This window comes from Oreochromis aureus, linkage group 23 (assembly GCF_013358895.1).
Source record: "Oreochromis aureus strain Israel breed Guangdong linkage group 23, ZZ_aureus, whole genome shotgun sequence".
In the NCBI taxonomy this organism is placed as follows: Eukaryota; Metazoa; Chordata; class Actinopteri; order Cichliformes; family Cichlidae; genus Oreochromis; species Oreochromis aureus.
Genome location: NC_052963.1, coordinates 13,984,792 through 14,005,304, shown reverse-complemented (window position 1 = coordinate 14,005,304; position 20,513 = coordinate 13,984,792). Strand labels below are relative to the sequence as shown.

General features: G+C 38.4%; 1 long non-coding RNA gene across 1 annotated transcript; it reads right to left on the bottom strand.

Moving 5' to 3' along the window:
- Nucleotides 1–7,584: 7,584 nt before the first annotated feature.
- LOC120436115 lies at nucleotides 7,585–18,724 on the bottom strand. The gene is made up of 3 exons (XR_005610147.1): nucleotides 18,565–18,724; nucleotides 18,158–18,265; nucleotides 7,585–8,214 (listed from the first exon to the last, which is right to left on the bottom strand). It is a non-coding gene; the product is annotated as an uncharacterized LOC120436115 (long non-coding RNA).
- Between the last annotated feature and the right edge of the window lie 1,789 nt (nucleotides 18,725–20,513).

The following is a 20,513-nucleotide window of genomic DNA, read 5'->3' as shown; positions in this document are numbered from 1 at the left end:
TTAAAAATCAAGTTTGATTAAGTTTAAAAAAGCATCAGCATTGAAATATTTCCTTTAATTCATCATGTTTCATTATATAAAATAATCTTCTGCACCACAAATATTCAGCTTCCATTCACATTACTGACAAATGAAGTGTGGAGTTTTGAGCTCAGAGATCAAATAAAATAAAATACAAAGATGGCTATTATATACCAGCTCAGGTAGGGTCAAGGAAAATGACATGTAACCAAATGTTGTTTTAGTAACTTTTTTTATTGCTCAAACTGTCACGGCGAGTGAGATGAGCCGTGTGGAAATAAAGGAGGATCCAATCGCAGGCAGTAGTGAAGGTGTGAGGGTGGTTTATTAAACGCAAAAGTATAGATGGACAAACGGTAAATGGAGAACTAAACTATACTGGGATAACTAAACTACTGAGCCCGAACAAGAACACGAACCTGAACATGAAGATAACAGCAGGGAGAACACACGAGTGAGACATGGTGGATACACAGATGAAGCAGGGTAGATTCACAGACAGACCAGCCACTACAACAACTAAAGACGTGACTTAAATACACACAGAGAAACACAGGGAGATTACACACAGGTGGTGGACACAGCTGGGAGTAATTAACAAGACGAGACAGGTAAAACTGAACACACTCACATGAGACGCAGACCTTCACAATAAAACAGGAAACAGGAAACCATCACACAAAGACGCCAACTCGACACTGAGAGAGAGACAGAAAATGACACATGGAACTAGACCTATACTAAGCAGACACGACCGAAGAACAAATCCTTAAACATGAACAAACAGAAACACGGAACTCTAATAATAATCTATCATCCTAATAATCATCACCACCACCACCAGTATTACAGGGAAAAATCCATCATTCAAAACCAAAACATAACAACTCAAAATACTGGGTCACACCGACCCAGAACCGTGACACAAACACAAGAAACATGTTTTGAAAAACTAAATTGCTGAGCAGCGCACAGCCCTGGAGTGCTGCTAAAAACAAAGAAAGAAATTAAAAAGTGGCTAACCTGTGTTCAGTTTGTTTACAAAGCTCCAAAAGAAATGACACAATCAAAGCTAAAAAGACAAAAAAGCGACAGTCTTCCCCCTGCTGTGACTGACAGAGAAACAGCCCATGTGTGTTCAGTGAAATGTGTGTGAATATGAGACTAGTCATTGACATCCCCCAGACTGTAAAAGTATCACAGAAACACAGTTACCTTTGGCACTGCACAGGCGGCTCTAATGATGACAGAATCACTGAACAGGTGGAGCGTGTGGCAGCATGTTACTGTTACGACATGTTAAAGCCTTGGACCACAAACTCAAAGCAACATGAGCTTCAGGAATCGTTCGATGTTCTGTGATTACTTTGCAGTTTTAGAGAGATTCAAATTCATTGTGTTTAGCTACAGGTTAACAGTCTTTAGAGCAATATTTTGTTTCCACCAAAGAGAAAAAAAAAATATTAGGGGATTTCCTGAACATATATACTTAATCTAGTTGTTAGCCGTCTAAGACTAGAATGTCTCTTGCAAAGTGTACAGGTAATTTATCTTCACAAGCAACTGCAACATATCTGTTAGTGAGGCGGTTTCCATCATACTGACATCTGGGTTTTCTGGTTCCCTCATTCTTTAGTACACATTTAACAACTGTGAACTTCTTGTGACTTTTTGTCATTTGAAGTTTTTCATCAAATTTTCCCTCAACACAAATGGTTTTGACCTCAGTTGGATTATCAAGGATGAACGTGTTGGTAGCTTTACAGCTGCTGTCAAGATTGTAGATCTGTTTACTTTTTATAACGCTATCACAATCCTTTGCAGTCATGCTGGGGTCTGCATGCTGTCTTCTAAACTTGCCATAGCGGTCTTCTTCAAGCTTTGAACTCTCAGTGGCCACGAGCAGCAAACAGATAAACAGGATCCTCATTATTACCTGGTGAAGAAAAAACAGAAACAATATTCTGATTGAGAATTTTATCCAGAAAAAGCACAAATTATTGCAACAAATATGAAATATATTTGAGTGCTCTGGGTTGTGTTGCTTAGTAACTTTTTAGTAGGATAACTCATGCATTAAAAAAACCTCAATAAATGTGCAGTATTGCCAACTCAGAAGCATCCTGTCTCAGAGTAAGGTTAAAACATTCGTTCATCTTCACTTCTAAGCTGCACTATAGTATTGTGTGTTTTTGTTAAGTTAAAAAAAAAACTCAGTGAAAAGTCTTCAATCAATCAAAAACTCAACAGTGAGAGGAGTAAACAAAGACAGATCATATTTCTCCCATATTAGCTCATCTTAGTTGGTTCATAATTAAATGTTATCCCAACAGAGTGCTGTATCCACAGTCTACATGCTAACTTGTGGTTCCTAAAGTAGAATGGGAAGCAGAGCCTTCAACTATCACCCAGCCCTCTACTGTTGAGCCTGCTCCTATTCTGGCTTCAAGCCCAGCAAGAAGCATTGGATCAGCTGCTGAATGATTGCTTAGTTACATTGCTTTTGTCTTTGGGTGCTCGGGGACTTCTCATTCATATTCTACTGTTACATACACTATATTGCCAAAGGATTTCGTTTCTCTGCTTTCACACACATATAAACTTGAATTACATCCTATTCTTAATCCATGATCATGTATAAGTTGTATAGTTTTAATGTTTTATTTGGGAACAGAATGGTGTGTATGTGTGAGTTTGGTGATGGAGTTTTATTATGAATGAATTATGAATTTTTATGAATTATTATGTCTATTTTTTTTATGTTTAAGGACAACAGATGGAAATTAGCCCTTGGCTATAATCTGGTATGTTTACATTCATGTAATTTTTTTACATTTATGTTCATTAACATGCACTGTCCTAAATAAATAAATAAATTAAATATGATGTCAGCCTACCTGTAAATGCTTTCCACAGGGTTTAGGAGTGTGTGATTGGGGAATTTATTAGGTCAGCCACTGATCTAGCACATTAACTTGCAGTCTCTGCTCTATTTAAACACAAAGGTGTTCTGTCAGGTTGAGATCAGGACTCTGTGCAGGCCAAACTCTCTCATCCATGTCTTTATGGATCTTGTTTTGTGTACTGGTGTGCAGTAATGTTGGAACAGGAAGGGGCCATCCCCAAACTGTTCCCACAGAGTATGGAGCATGAACTTATCATAAGTGTTTTGGTGTGCAGAAGCATTAAGAGTATCTTTTACTGGAACTAAGGGGCCGAGTCTTAAATTGGTGTTGAATCTAAATGTCTTACAGTGAGACGCATTCGAATTTTGATTTTGTCTTTTCACAAACTGATTGCCAGCCAGAAATCTTTACATCACACAATGAAACAATTTGCAAGAACTTAAACGTCGACTCGGACGTGAAATCATCATAAATGTAAATGCCGGAAGCTTTCCTCACATCTCCTCATGTAGTTTGGCTTGGTCTGTAATAACAATGCTGTACTGCACATCTAACAAGAATAAAACTCAACTCAAGAACCTCATGACCTTACCTGCAATAAAAAAGACATCCAGCACAGACCAAATCCGGACACTTACCTTATTTTTGTTTCACTGATGAGTGAATGAGTGGTTGTTGGTTGGTTGGTTGGTTGACCTGCAGCAGTTCAGGCACAAGTCGGTTGTCTGGAGCAGCAGGTGAAATGCTCTGAAGCTGGTGAATGATTACAATAAATCAATTACATGATTGAATAGGCAACATCTGATAGTCAGTGTAAATGAAAATTAAAGATTATCTAACATAAAGACTGGTCTCTAACTGTACATGCATGTAGCTTATGCAGGATTTGCTCACAGAACCCAGATAATGTCAGCATGTTTTTAAGCCCATGTCTGGATTGTAAAAGTAGATAAAGTGTGGAAGGAGCGAGGGTTGTTTTACTTCCTTGGAGGTGTAGAACATGAGCCTGTTGAGAATTAAATATTTTTATTATACAAACAAAACATTCTTACCAAATGAGGAGCGAAGACTCGAGATGAGCAGAGTGTAGCTGAGACACGCTGTTACGTTCAAGTCAGTCAAACTGGAACAAAGAACACTTGGTTCTTGCCACTTTGATTTTTATACATTTCAGCAGCACCGCCTTATATAATCATTTAAATCATCACCTCTATCACCAGTGCACCAGTTCTAAGAAAATGTACCACTTCTCTGTTTGTGTTTCAGAAACTTAATGCCACATGACCACAGCATCACGCAAATGTAGTTTGTCACTCACAGCTGGCTTTTCTGTTGTTTTATGAAAAAAAAAATGTTTTCTTGCCTATTTGTGGGCCAAACAATCAGGTTGAACAATCAGGCTTGAAGCCTCCAGGGTAGAATCGCTGTGATGATCACTTCAAAGGCTGGTTTTCATTTTTGCTTTGTGTTCATACCTAAATACTAAGAGAAAGTTCATACGTGTGTCCTCATTAGGATCGGGATTTGTGTTGGTGTGTGGGACTGTTTCCTAAGGTTTATACTGTTAAATGGTTAATATGTGACAATGTGTTTCAGCTATTTTACAGGGTAACACAAAAGTAATGTAATCAGTTTAAGTAATGTAATGAGTAAATAATGCATTGCAATACTTTTAAGAACAGTGTTCTGTGTAATGCATTACTTTTTTGACTAACAACCCCAGCACTAATCTCTACAAGAAGGGTGTGATGCCTTCAACATGCACAAACATTTGACCCACAGCATGCAATTAATCTGCAAGAATGTAATGCCTTCGATATGCTGCATAGAGATTGTGGTGGATATCAAAGTGGAGCCAATAAGAACCCAATAAGAATCAATAAGAGAATTGTATTGATAAGTGATATTGAGAATACCATCCCTACCTACTTGTGTGTCACCCTACTTGCTCATAGGGGTTCATATAATTGTTGGGGTCTTCTGTTTTTCTTGTATTATTGTAGGGTTTTATTTTACAATATAAAACACTTTTGTGATTTGGTGCTATAAAAATAAAGTTTAATTAGAAATAATATTTTTTCCACTGTGCTTGGACTCAGCTGGCTTCTCCTTTTTGGTAATAACCTCTCCATCTCTGGAGAAAACCATCCCTAGTGTGTGGCGCTTCACCTTTTAATAAACGAAAAGACAGAAATCAGATTATAGGATCTGTAGTGTTGTTTATTTATATTATGGTACTTATCATTTGTGATATTTATTACTGTGTGCATACTTTGTTAGGAGAGATGAGATCAAAATGTTGCCAGACAGGGGTAAATCTTCTCTTCTTTGCTGGTTCCATCGAAGAAGAAATGCTCAAGTAACTATGTAACACATACGTAATCCAGTTCCACAACACAATGTGATGGGGGAATCAGCTGTGTTTTGCTGCCCATTTTATTTCGAATCTGGCACGAACCGGCGAGCCAGTTCCTGAATCAGTCCCGTAGTACGGACTGCCCGCGAGGCCCCGAACATCACTGCATACGTAATCAAAGCGCTTCACAAAAACTCCCCCGAGATTACCCGACACACGGCTTGAAGCTTCGACACACAAGACACATCACTAGTGTTAGCCCAGGGAGCTGCTATAGCTCAGGTAGCAGTGGTGGTGTTAGCCCAGGGAGTTGCTGCAACAGTAGCACAGGACTTAAAACAGGTCCAGGGTTTTTTCGTCAGCATCGCCAGCAGAAGTATTATCACCAAGAGATTCACAACCCCCAGGAATGATCGAGATACCGTTTTAACACGTTTACCTGGGGATGGCCCCACAATCCAGGATTCTTGCATACAAAAGATGTTGGCTCCTCTTGGCTGGGTGGAGGTAGAAAGACAAGAAAAGACCAAACAAACAATGCAAAATCCAAGGGTTTCTGATATATTTTTTTGGCAAACACACAGGACCTGCTAGACTCTGTGGCTGTACCCTGGCGGCCATGTTGGCATCCTTTTTTTTTCTTTTGCTCCCTCTGTTTACTTAAGCCCTGTGTTTTCCTTTGTCTGTGTCATGGTCTCCTTCATCCCATGTTGTGTGTTCTGTATTCATAATAATAATCTGTATTGATATATATCAAAAATATATATATAAAAAATGTTGATATTTCTCTTTTAAATTATTAAAGTTCAAATGTTTAACATTTAACATATTTATGTCCAAGTTGGTTCATGGTTGTGCGTCCAAATTGTGGACCTCTTTTAGACGGGGTATAGATGTCCAGAACTCCTCATGGACCAACAGGCCCAATATTTAATTGATCTCAAGGCCTATCCGGCGTCCAAGGTTTAGTGGGTAACCTCTCTCCCAGAGTGTTTCAGCCTCTTTTTATTTCTTTTGTATATCTTTCTAAATCTCAGAGTCAAATGAGTAAGGGACCATCAACATCAAAAATGTATGCAGTACAACACAGAGCATCACTAGCACAGTCCAGAGACATAGTGGGTGACCTAATGATTCTAAACACACAACTGAGAAAAGTGGTTGACTCTCTTTCACTGGTAGCTCAAGCATATAGAGCAATGCCAGAGAATAGACGGTGCCTAAATGGTTAGGTCTTTAAAAATGGCATCATTTGCTGAATTACTCTGTTGCTTCTATGGTCATTTGCAGCATTAAAAGCAAGAAAGTTCATGTTGTGTGAATGTTTAATCCAAAGCTGGTACTTCAAGTTTTTAATATTTCTCATTTTTTGTTGCAGTCAAGTAGCTTGCAATAGCCTGCAATCTTAAAAATACAGAAAACATGCCATTCAAAGTATTTATGTGTTACAGACTGAAAAAGAAATCTTTGTAAGCTTCTTAATGAGCAAACTGAGAGGACACCACAGTCTGTGAGACCAGAAGGTCATAGCAGCAAGAAGATGCAATCACAGAGCAAACTGTGTAACCACACTCAGGGTCTTGTTTTAGTGCAACAGGTTAAAATATCAAGAAACTGATGGCATGTTGTAACGTTCAAATTCTGTGATTGAGTTTCAAAGATCAAGTTATGAGACATATGAGATTTGAGAATTGTTTAAGAGCAGTAAAAACTCATTGTGTTAAAAGAAGGAGTTAAAGCAAAACAAAAAAAGAAACAAACCCAACGCTAATAGATTTGTTGTTTTATTTAATTCTTTATTGTTAAGAATTAAGTTGAAAAGTCTGAATCTTGTAGCCTGAGCTCAACTGCTTTTGTCTCCGCCCACTTGGTAAAAAATGAGGTATTCTCTTTATTTGAGCAAAAGGTCTTAGTGGACAAATACCAATTCGCCACCCTTGTGATTACTTCTCCCCTCTAGGTATATTTTCTGTTAATCTACATACAGTAAATGAAGAACATGTGACTTTAGAGCATCCAGCAAAGTGATAACTGTCCTCTGCCCACTAAGTCGTAATTTTCTCAGTTATTGTCCCTGACATGCAGGAGCGGTTTAAAGTGAAACTCTTATATTGCTATTACAGGTGGTACAGGAAACATCAGCATTTACCCCAAAAAATCCAAGCAAATTCATTCATTATTGAAAACGTTTTCATTTTTTCACTATTTAAGTTACTGAACTAAATGTGACGTTACTTTGAATCTATGTAGAAAAATACAATTTGTAAAATTTTCAGTGACAGAAATTCTCTGAGGCAGAAAGCTGGTTAATAAGTTTATTTTATGATTTCAGTAGAAAGAAGGCAAGTTGAGTTCAGGAAATCCATGTAACACAACTGAGTGCAGACAAAATGCTTTATTGCATTTTCACTATTCATTATTTTTTAAAGCAAAGAAAATAAATCATGACAAGCAATAACATGAGATTGTAGCCAGGGTGGCTGTCAACGTCAAACTAAGGACTAAGCAACAATTCAGAACAGTTTAACCATTTTGCGCATTATTTGGTGTATTAAAGTGGACTGGCAATCCATGATCACACTGTATATCAATCATTCTGTTGTTATGTAGTTCACCCCAAAATATACAATTAGGAGGTACACTGTTACCATCATGTCGGCATTCAACAACTTGAAAGTTTCCACCTTGTCGTTGTCCAGTGTGACCTGCACAGATGCGATTGACTCCTGCTTTTTTGGTCAAAATAAATGTGTTTATTGTTTTACATTTACCATCTACAACTCCGATTCCTCTCTGATTGATCTTCTCAATACACTGGCCTGGCTGCATCTTTCTAATGACATGTCTTTTATAGAAGTCCTGGCTTACAGAGAGCTCCACAGCAGAAAGCAGGCCCAGCAGCAAACAGGCAAATTGAATCTTCATGATCCTCTGGTGAAGAAAAAGGAAAATAGTGTTCTTATTAAACAGCACAAATAATGTAGTTTCAGAAAGGAGAGACTGATTTCCTTTGAGTGTGCTTGCTGCAACAGTAGGCTCAAGTGAAATCCACTTCTGGAAATCCACAAAATTGGTTTTCGTGCTTAAATGGAGTAAAAGATCTTTTTTTTTTTTTTTTTTTATATTTAGCTAATTCATTCAATAGCAGTTTTAAATGAGACTTGGGACCATAGCTGGACTGGCCACCGGGCATGCCTGGTATGCCCGATGGTGATTTTTTGTTTTTATGGGCCGATGATTTTTTTTTTTTTTTTTTTTTTTAGTAACGGTATAAACAATGAAAGGTGGTGTATTGGCCAGATGCTGACAGATGTGTAAAAATAACTTAGTTGTTTGGTGGTGGCTGTGGCGGAGCTTCCACAGAGGCCAGCAGGTTGATGAGGGAAAGGGGAGGCAGGAGAAGGAGAGACCCGAGGCAGCCGCCGGTCCGAGTGTCAGGTGAACTGAACTTCAGGTAAGAAGTTATGACCTGCAGTCTATCTGGGTCAGATATAAACCAAGTTTAGGTGGAGTTTATTTTCGTTGTGCTGACTTTTTACAGTCAGTTACAATAACTCGTACTGCGTACTAGCTAGCATGACGCAGTTTCTGTACAGCTGATTGGGTGCTATGATGTTACTGATAGTGAACTTTATTTTTTTCATAAGGTTTGTTATTAGAGTTGCCAACCGTCCCGTAAAAAACGAAATCGTCCCGTATTTAGAGAAAATATTACGCGTTTCGTATTGAGCTGAGAAGGAACACAGTTTGTCCCGTACTTCAGCTAGAATGGAAAAAGACATAAAGCTGGAGTTATTCTGTATCTTTACGCTGTCTGCTGCCTCTTCTTCTCTCATTTTCTCCTCCTCCCTCTCCTGTTGCTACTCCAATCATGAAACTGATCAATGATCAGCTTGTTTATCGCTCACTTTGCGCCAGAAAGAGGAAACCAGCGGATGTCGCGCTAAACAACAGCAACACGTTTAAGCTTGATCAGCTGTTGTTAGAATTTACTTAATATTAATTTCTAGTATCAGCTGATGTTTGCTGGAGCCACAGCTGTAAAAGCTGCTGGTCACGATATCGGTTTGGATATGTGGTGAGAGGGAAACATGAAGATGAAACCAGGAGATGTCCTTACTGAATCATCAGAGCTGAACAGATGGAGAAACAGGTTTAGGTTACATGGATGAGTTGAAGTTATAAACTGTTTCTGGGAGACGAATAACACCAGGATCCTTTGACAGCTGGTAACTGTGCAGGGGCGGGTCTAGCAAAGTTTTGGCGGGGGGCCAGGTAGAGCATTAACAGGGAAAGGGGGGCACAAAGATATACTTTTCTTTCTTATTCTCATTTAAAATGTCTCGCTTTTATTAAATAATTATCTGAATCACTGAAGCTGTGTAAACCTCAAATATCTGCTCAGTTTATCAAGACACCACATATTTTCAAAAAGCGCTACGACGTTTTCGGAGACGTCTGTTACCCACCAGCTCAATAGCTAGCCGGGAACTCGAGGGTCACTAGAGCCCGTGAGAACACCGGACTCCCGGCAAATAATTTTCAAACCCACCACCATCTTTTGCTACTCAGGTTAAACATGATATATAAGTCACTTAGATAACTTAAAAATGACATTGTTTGTCTTTTTTTAGTATTTTATTTGTTCCTGAGTAAATCAGTTTGGCTGAGATTAAAGTTATAGCTTTTACACAGCTGAATAAACGTCAGGCAGACAACTGATTATCAGAAGTGTGAGATGCTCGAGAATATACTCCGGTGTCCTGTTATATTTTAGGTAGCAAGGAGCAGACGGCTGAGTTTATTAAACTTCACCTAAACAATCTGCAGATTTCAGTAAAATTTAATAAAATATCATCTTCTCTTTATTTTTAGTTAGCACATACCTTAGACACATAAATGGACTGATTCTTATATAGCGCTTTTCTACTCTCCCGGAGTACTCAAAGCGCTCTATACAACATATCGCATTCACCCAATCACACCCATTCATACAAGCACTTTATCTGTACTTAGTGCTTTTCTAACTACATTCACACACATTCATACTCCGATGGATGCATCGGAGAGCAACTTGGGGTTAGTATCTTGCCCAAGGATACTTGACATGCAGACTGGAGGAGCCAAGGATCGAACCACCAACCTTCCGATTAATAGGTGACCTGCTCTACCTCCTGAGCTACAGCCACCCCATAAAGCTGTAAGCTAATGATAGTTATACAAGAGCAGATGCTGCTGGTGCAATAAGCTGTACGTTTTACATCCAATGGATGCATGATCTGATTAGTCGACTAATCACAAAAATAATCGGTGACTAGCCGACTATCAAAATAATCGCTTGTGGCAGCCCTACCTACATCACTGTCAAAACAGCCTTTTTTCTTCATTCAAAGGCTTTATGGCTTTTCCTATAATACCTGGGTTTTAGAGACACAGCAAAGCGTTTTGAAATTTTGCATAATTTTAAAAAGTTTACATTTGTTCAGTAGCCTATTGAACGGCAGAAATTAGGTTTTCTTTTCGGAAGTAAGTAAAAGGAAAAAAACAGCGGCCGACAGCGCTGCAAACAACGAAAGACGTGCGTAACAAGCAAGCGAATAATGCAGAAAACAGATTTTTAGACGGCAAACTGTTCTTGAAGTACACTGTGTGTGTATGTGTGTGTGTGTGTGTGTGTGTGTGTGTGTGTGTGTGTGTGAGAGAGAGAGAGAGAGAAAGCTGTGTATGAAGTGTGATTTTTTTCGTGGTGGAAGCAAAACAGCAAAAGTCAGAGTGAATGCATGACGATGTTTGTGAAGCGTAGTTTGGATCTTCTTTTGCTGCTGGTTCGGTCAATATTGTTTGGAGAGAGATAAAACCCACAGCTTCAGAATCAGCGCAAAAATGCCGTAAACACGAAGCGCGGAGCCGCTGATGGATCAGAATCAGTGAGCTGTCGGCTTTCAGCCCCGACCGTGCTGTCTGGTGAGAAAGGCGACATCTCACTAATTCTGATCCGCGCTTTGTGTTTACATCTTTGTGCAGAATCCGTGTACCTGCTCTCATTTACTGTTTTAGCTGTTTTGTGGTTGTTGAAATTTTGTGAGGTTTAACCTGAGATTCTGGCGTTTTGGGCAAAATAAATTTATATTAAAAATCGATTCAGGATTTTAATTAATCAATATCACGTTTTCCAAGCTAGAATCGATTTTAATCGATCATCAAAACCCGCCCCTATAACTGTGTAATCATGCTTATGTACATCTGGATAATGACACAAACTGTGTGGCGCTTCACTTTTTAATAAACTAAAAGACATAAATCAGGTTATAGGATCTGTAGTGTTGTTTATTTATATTATGGTACTTATCATTTGTGATATTTATTACTGTGTGCATACTTTATTAGAAGAGAAAAAAAAATCTCTTCTTTGCTGGCTCCACCCAAGAAGAAATGCTCAAGTAACTATGTAGCACTACATAATCCAATCAGGGGCGGATCTAGAAGGGTGGCATGGGGTGGCAAGTGCCACCCTAAAACGATCCCTTGCCACCCCAAGTGCCACCCCAGTCTTGCATGTGATAGTGTTGTTTATTAAAATAAGATAGCATTAACAGTTTGAGCGTAGTTACAGTCAACAGTGAATATAAATCCTAAAACTGAATATATTGCATAGTGTTCCCCCCCTCCACCATTAACAAATGGTTCAGCCCATAGCGCTACCGGCTTTTTTCTTGTTTTCAGTAGCAAGTCATGTTTATTATTGTGCCAGAGCACATTTTGAACAACACCATGGGAATTTCGAATTTTACACATTTGGTTGGATGTTACACTCTGGAAATGGAAGGAAGGTGAGTGTTAACCCTCTGGGGTCCACGGACATGCTGCACCTCCAAATCACATGACTGTTTTAAGCTGACATAGCAACAAGCTGCAGCCACGCTGAGTCTCTATTTCAGCCCATATTGAAAGTTCGGAGTTCAAAGTTTTTAAATTTTAATTACAGGCCAGTAAATCCAGAGTTATGATAATATATATAAGCCACGCTTTTTTCTAAATACTGTCCTCACGTTTGTGTGCGTGTTTTAAGCATTTTGTAAGGACAGCGCGAAAACAGTAGAGAAAGAAAAGAAGCCACCTCTTTCCTATCGGTGGAAAAATGTACCATGTCGACCAATTAAAAAAAAAAGTCAACATGTGGGATTTGGTTGTTTAGGAAGAAGGGAGAGTTTTGGGAGTGACGGTAACTGCAGCGAGACAGAGCAAGCGAGTGAGAGAGAGAGAGAGGGAGTTTTTAGATGTGGGAGATTTGTGACGTTTAGTGTGGAGTGTATACTTAGTGTGTTGTGTTGTCTTGTGTAGTTGTTCTGTTGTGTAGTCGTTTTGTTTTGTGTGTCAGTGAGGGCACTAATGAATGTCACTAAGGCTACGTTCACACTGCAGGTCTTAATGCTCAATTCCGATTTTTTGATCAAATCCGATTTTTTTGTCTGCTTGTTCACACTACAAATAAAATGCGACATCAAACGCTCTCCAGTGTGAACGCTCAAAGCGGCCCGCATGCGCAAAAGAAGATGTCACACACAACTCGCTCTGTTTAGACCCAGAGCAAACAATATTGTTTGACTGATGGCCTTTAATATAAAGACTTCGGACTTTATGTTTCCAGATTTTTGCTTTAAGTTATTTTGTTATTTACATAATAATGCAAATAATCTAATAATGATCCTTTTTGCTGTTTTAGAGGAGCGGTGCTTCAAAGGATAGTTGCAGATTTCTGTCAGAAAGCGACTGCTGTTTGAACGGTCATGTCGCATTAAATCCGTCTTTTACGTCACTGACACAAGACAGACGCCAATTATCAGCGCCGGAGAAGCGCCCGATAGGACATCGCGAACGATTTCTTGCCATCCGGTGAAACTGTTAGGAAGACCACGTTGGAGAAATGTGAACATTTTATTTTTACTGTTTTTTCTGCAGATTCTGACAGAAATCTGCAACTGTCCTTTGAAGCACCGCTCCTCTAAAACAGCAAAAAGGATCATTATTAGGTTATTTGCATTATTATGTAAATAACAAAATAACTTAAAGCAAAAATTTGGAAACATAAAGTCCGAAGTCTTTATATTAAGGGCAATCAGTCAAACAATATTGTTTGCTCTGGGTCTAAACAGCGAGTTGTGTGTGACATCTTCTTTTGCGCATGCGGGCCGCTTTGAGCGTTCACACTAGAGCGCGTTTGAAGTCGCATTTTATGTGTAGTGTGAACAAGCAGACAAAAAAATCGGATTTGATCAAAAAATCGGAATTGAACATTAAGACCTGCAGTGTGAACGTAGCCTTAGGCACATTTGCAACGTAAACACTGTCACTAAGTAGAAAACCAGCGGAGTGATACACCTGCTGTTGTCAGGCCTGCAGGTTTATCCCTGTGACGTTCTCCTCTGTCTTTTGGTGGACAAACTTTTTTTTTTTTACTGGCACACATCATTTGTGGGGCATCTTATTGCGAAACCTGATTTTTCTCTCATTTTAGTTTTAGTAATATTTTACTAATATTTAATGTTATTTAATATAATGGTTGTACAAAATGAAAAAACGGCAGGTGTATTGGCTGCATTTTTAGACAAATAGTTGTATATGTTTACAAAATGTACAATTTATATTTACTCAACATGTCTGTGGGGTTTTTTACAGTAAAAATACTACTAAGATTTTAAGTTCTTTGTGTGATTTCAGATCAGTAACACTAATGCAGTATGTCAGTGAAGAAAAACAACTAAATTCAGTTGAGCTGAAAAGAATGATACCAAACAAGGCAAGGGGAAAACAATAAAATGAAACAATTTGAGGGTGAAATACAAACGTAAACTCAAAAGGAGTCAAAAATGGCCGGTTGTATTTCAGACCTCAGAGGGTTGATCCAACAAATCATGAAAAATTAGGTTTAAATTTTTGTTCATGACAGTGCAGATTTCTGACATTTTGTGTAATTTAAGCTGTAACAATCTGATTGTTTTCTAACAAAAAACAGTGTGAAACTTAAGTTAGACTTGTGTTTGTAAATGAACCGCCCCATGTTGTGTAGTTTTCTGGAGTTTATACTTATTGGGCTACATATTTATTTATTATACAGGCTATACAGTACATAACATCAAAACTCACATGTTTTATGTAACTAAAGTGTGTAATTATGTGGGCTACAGACAATAATTAAGTTATAGACTATATTTATATGAAAAACATGTATACTTACTGCATTTGAATCATTTTAACCATATGTAACCACCTGCATATGTGTTTGGGGGGGGAAAAGGCTTTGATTTTGCCACCCCATTTGATTTCTTTGCCACCCTCATGCAGGGGCGGATCTAGAAGGGTGGCATGGGGTGGCAAGTGCCACCCTAAAATGATTCCTTGCCACCCCAAGTGCCACCCCAGTTTTGCATATGACAGTGTTGTTTATTAAAATAAGATAGCATTAACAGTTTGAGCGTAGTTACAGTCAACAGTGAATATAAATGCTAAAACTGAATATATTGCATAGTGTTCCCCCCCTCCACCATTAACAAATGGTCCAGCCCATAGCAGGACCGACTTTTTTCTTGTTTTCAGTAGCAAGTCATGTTTATTATTGTGCCAGAGCACATTTTGAACAACACCATGGGAATTTCGAATTTTACACAGGTGGTTGGATGTTATACTCTGGAAATGGAAAGAAGGTGAGTGTTATTAAGCCTCTGTGGTCCACGGACACGCTGCACCTCCAAATCACATGACTGGTTTAAGCTGACATAACAACAAGCTGAAGCCACGCTGAGTCTCTATTTCAGCCCACATTGAAAGTTCGGACTTCAAAGTTTTTAAATTTTAATTACAGGCCAGTAAATCCAGAGTTATGATAATATATATAAGCCACGCTTTTTTCTAAATACTGTCGTCACGTTTTTTTGTGTGTGTGTTTTAAGCGTTTTCTAAGGACAGCGCGAAAACAGTAAAGAAAGGAAAAAAAGCCACCTCTTTCCTATCGGTGGAAAAATGTACCATGTCGACCAATTAAAAAAAAAAAGTCAACACGTGGGATTTGGTTGTTTAGGAAGAGGGGAGAGTTTTGGGAGTGACGATAACGGCAGCGAGACAGAGCGAGCGAGCGAGTGAGAGAGAGAGGGAGAGCAAGAGAGTTTTTTGATGTGGGAGATTTGTGACGTTTAGTGTGGAGTGTATAGTTAGTGTGTTGTGTTGTCTTGTGTAGTTGTTCTGTTGTGTAGTCGTTTTGTTTTGTGTGTCAGTGAGGGCACTAACGAATGTCACAAAGGCACATTGCAGTGTAAACACTGTCACCAAGTAGAAACCCAGCGGAGTGATACACCTCCTGTTGTCAGGCCTGCAGGTTTATCCCTGTGCTGTTCTAATGTCTTTTGGGGGACAAACTTTTTATTTACTGGCACACATCATTTGTGGGGCATCTTATTGCGAAACCTGATTGTTCTCTCATTTAGTAATATTTTTAAATGGTTGTACAAAATGAAAAAAACGGCAGGTGTATTGGCTGCATTTTTAGATAAATAGTTGTATATGTTTACAAAATGTACATTTTATATTTGCATTTCAAGTTATAAAAATTTACTCAACATGTCTGTGGGGTTTTTTTACAGTAAAAAAATACTACTAGGATTTTAAGTTCTTTGTGTGATTTCAGATCAGTAATACTAATGCAGTATGTCAGTGAAAAAAACAACTAAATTCAGTTGAGCTGAAAAGAATGATACCAAACAAGGCAAGGGGAAAACAATAAAATGAAACAATTTGAGGGTGAAGTACAAACGTAAACTCAAACGGAGTCAAAAATGGCCGGTTGTATTTCAGACCTCAGTGGGTTAATCCAACAAATCATGAAAAATTAGGTTTAAATTTATGTTCATGACAGTGCAGATTTCTGACATTTTGTGTAATTTAAGCTGTAACAATGTGATTGTTTTCTAACAAAAAACAGTGTGAAACTTACATTAGACTTGTGTTTGTAAATGAACCGCCCCATGTTGTGTAGTTTTCTGGATTTTATACTTATTGGGCTACATATTTATTTATTATACAGGCTATACAGTACATAAGATCAAAACTCACATGTTTTATGTAACTAAAGTGTGTAATTATGTGGGCTACAGACAATAATTAAGTTATAGACTTTATTTATATGAAAAACATGTATACTTACTGCATTCGAATTATTTTAACCATATGTAACCACCTGCATATGTGTTTGAAAAAAAAGGCTTTGATTTTGCCACCCCATTTGATTTCTTTGCCACCCTCATGCCACCCTAAGAAAATTTCTCTAGATCCGCCCCTGAATCCAATTCCACAACAGTGTGATGGGGAAATCAGCTGTGTTTTGCTGCCCATTTTATTTCGAATCTAGCGCGAACCGGCGAGCCAGTTCCTGAATCAGTCATGTGGTACGGACTGCCGGCGAGGCCTCGAACGTCACTGCATACATAATCAAAGCAAGCCTCGATACGCGCTTCACAAAAACTCCCCCGAGATTACCCGACACACGATTCGAAGCTTCGACACACAGGGCACATCACTACCCAGCAGCAAACAGACAAACTGAACCTGCATGATCCTCTGGTGAAGAGAAAGGAAAATAGTTTTCAGAAAGGAGAGACTGTGTTTGCTATCTCCATTCTTTCTGAGACTGACAGATCAGAAGTAACAAAACAAAATGGATTGTCAGATGTTGTTTTGGGGGTTCAAGAGGACAGAGAAAAGTATGATATGGTTAATAATGACCTATTAATTAATATAATTAAATGAAAGACTGCATGACCAGACAAAAATATGAAGGGTTTGATAACTAAATTAAAAGAGCTGGTACAAAACACAGCAGGGGAAACATTAACAGGAAAACTGTCTGTGTCTGTGAGATGTCTATTTTCTTTCTGATATGCTAATCAGTTAGTACAGTGATAATCAGTGTAAATGTTAGCATAGTTTTATGTAACATTGAATTCGCTCAACTAAAGGTAGTTTAGTGTCGTTGGTCATCATTATCAAAAACATAGATATGAGCTTCTGTCTTAAAAACACAAAAGGAAGCTTTAAAATTTTTTGATACAGCTTATGTTTATATAAGAATATTACATTACAACATTTTAAAAGTGCAGTTTTTTTGACTCCCTGCACACAGGGCATTTTTATTGTTCTCATTTATTTCTTCCTCAGTGGCGTCCACAAATTAAAACGTACCAAAGTAAAGCCGTCTCTCTCCTTTTGTCGCAGATGTTGCTGTTAAATATTATGTCCATCCATCCTTTACATTACTGCCATCGTGTGGCCGCAGTCACCTATTGTCACTGAAAGCTGCTGTAATTTCAATATTATTGGAGACTGCAGCTCTGTCTGCGATACAGGTGTGTGTGTGTTTATTTTATTTATTTCAGTAGTTTCTGCTTGCCTTGTGTGTAATTGCACTGATGTCCATCCAACTTTGTTTATTGGCTTCATTGTTTAATAATCTTAGTTATTGCTTAATATAACCACAAATTGCTGTTGAATCTAAATGTCTTACAGTGAGCCTCATTTGAATTTAGATTTTGTCTTTTCACACACTGATTGTCAGCCTGAAACTTTTACATTACCCAATGAAACAATGTTCAAGAACTAAAACGTCAGCTCGGACATGAAATCATCTTAAATGTAAATACCAGAGAGCTTTCCTCTCATATAGTTTGGCTTGGTGTGTATTAATAATGATGTATTGCACATCTAAAAAGAATAAAACTCAGTTCGAGAAACTCATCACCTTTCCTGCACTAAAAGACATCCAGCACAGCATTCTTCCTAAATGTATCTGTTAAAAGAGTAATTTATGAAACCAAATCTGGACACTTACCTTATTTTTGTTTCACTGATGAGGGGTTGGTTGGTTGGTTGGTTGGTTGACCTGCAGCGGTTCAGGCACAAGTCAGTCGTCTGGAACAGCAGGTGAAATGCTCTGAAGCTGGCGAATGATTACAATAAATCAATTACATGATGGAATAGGCAACATCTGATAGTCAGTGTAAATGAAAATTAAAGATTATCTAACATAAAGACTGGTCTCTAACTGTACATGCATGTAGCTTATGCAGGATTTGCTCACAGAACCCAGATAATGTCAGCATGTTTTTAAGCCCATGTCTGGATTGTAAAAGTAGATAAAGTGTGGAAGGAGCGAGGGTTGTTATACTTCCTTGGAGGTGTAGAACATGAGCCTGTTGAGAATTAAATATTTTTATTATACAAACAAAACATTCTTACCAAATGAGGAGCGAAGACTCGAGATGAGCAGAGTGTAGCTGAGACACGCTGTTACGTTCAAGTCAGTCAAACTGGAACAAAGAACACTTGGTTCTTGCCACTTTGATTTTTATACATTTCAGCAGCACCGCCTTATATAATCATTTAAATCATCACCTCCATCACCAGTGCACCAGTTCTAAGAAAATGTACCACTTCTCTGTTTGTGTTTCAGAAACTTAATGCCACATGACCACAGCATCACGCAAATGTAGTTTGTCACTCACAGCTGGCTTTTCTGTTGTTTTATGAAAAAAAAAAAATGTTTTCTTGCATATTTGCAGGCCAAACAATCAGGATGAACAATCAGGCTTGAAGCCTCCAGGGTAGAATCGCTGTGATGATCACTTCAAAGGCTGGTTTTCATTTTTGCTTTGTGTTCATACCTAAATACTAAGAGAAAGTTCATACGTGTGTCCTCATTAGGATCGGGATTTGTGTTTGTGTGTGGGACTGTTTCCTAAGGTTTATGCTGTTAACTGGTTATTATGTGGCAATGTGTTTCAGCTATTTTACAGAGTAACACGAAAGTAATGTAATCAGTTTAAGTAATTTAATGAGTAAGTAATGCATTGCAATACTTTTAAGAACAGTGTCCTGTGTAACATGTGTAATGCATTACATTTGTGACTAACAACGCCAGCACTGATCTCTACAAGAAGGGGCGATGCCTCCAACATGCACAAACATTTGACCCACAGCATGCAATTAATCTGCAAGAATGTAATGCCTTCGATATGCTGCTTAGAGATTGTGGAAGTGGAGCCAATAAGAACCCAATAAGAATCAATAAGAGAACTGTATTGATAAGTGGACTCAGCTGGCTTCTATTGTGGGTAATAACTCTCCATCTCTGGAGAAAACCCTTTCACATGGTACTAAGAAGGCAGGGGTTTAAGGGTATCCCACAGACAGTGTTGGGAAGGTTACTTGTAAAATGTATTCCACTACAGATTACAGAATACATGCCCCAAAATGTATTTTGTAACATATTCTGTCATATTACTCAGAGAGTAACATATTCTGAATGCTTTGGATTACTTAATATATTATCGTGCTTTTTACAACTACATGAATGTGCTTTTGCTGTGTGATTTATTACTTTTACTGAAGGTTATTCGCCATACCAATACCAACTAGATTGTTAAATACTAATGTAAAATGAGTAACAGTAGGGTGGACATTAGGTATGGCTGCACTTTTTGCAGCGATCTCATATAGAAAACTATTACACACGTATATAAAAAGGGTTCACGGCTCCGAACCGTAGTAAAGGGACCTCTGGCTAATACGTCGGGCTCGTAGCTGTCTGGGTCAACTTTGCTAGCGAGAGACAGAGAGAGGCATTGAAAGGCTGAGGCTACATTCTTTAGGGCTATGCCTGTAACACTTTGCCTATTGCCTTCATATTAAATAATTTTTTGAATAATAATTTTTAAGAATATTTCTTCACGTCATTATGCGAGCCCCAAGTAGATGTGACATGGGCTGCGAGATTGAGACCCAGGCATTAGAGGCTCTTATTGTGAGTTTTGTTTGGGTGGAATTACCAAAAAATAGAGAGCTCATAGCCTAACATATGAAACCACCGTGTAATCCCTTTATTTCAACAAAGTAACTGTATTCAGAATACCACCTTTTTAAACGGTAACTGTAACGGAATACAGTTACTCATATTTTGTATTTTAAATACGTAACGCCGGTACATGTATTCTGTTACTCCCCAACACTTCCCACAGAAAGCCTGTAAAGATTTGGATAGATGCACCTCTGCTTAGATTATATAGATTAGGTGTTGTTGTACCCCAGTTGCTTGGCACACACAAAGAAAGAGGTGAAACAGGTGAGTCTCCAACATGAGCAGGCAAATTTTGCAGGTATCCTATGCCATAGATATTATATGGTATATA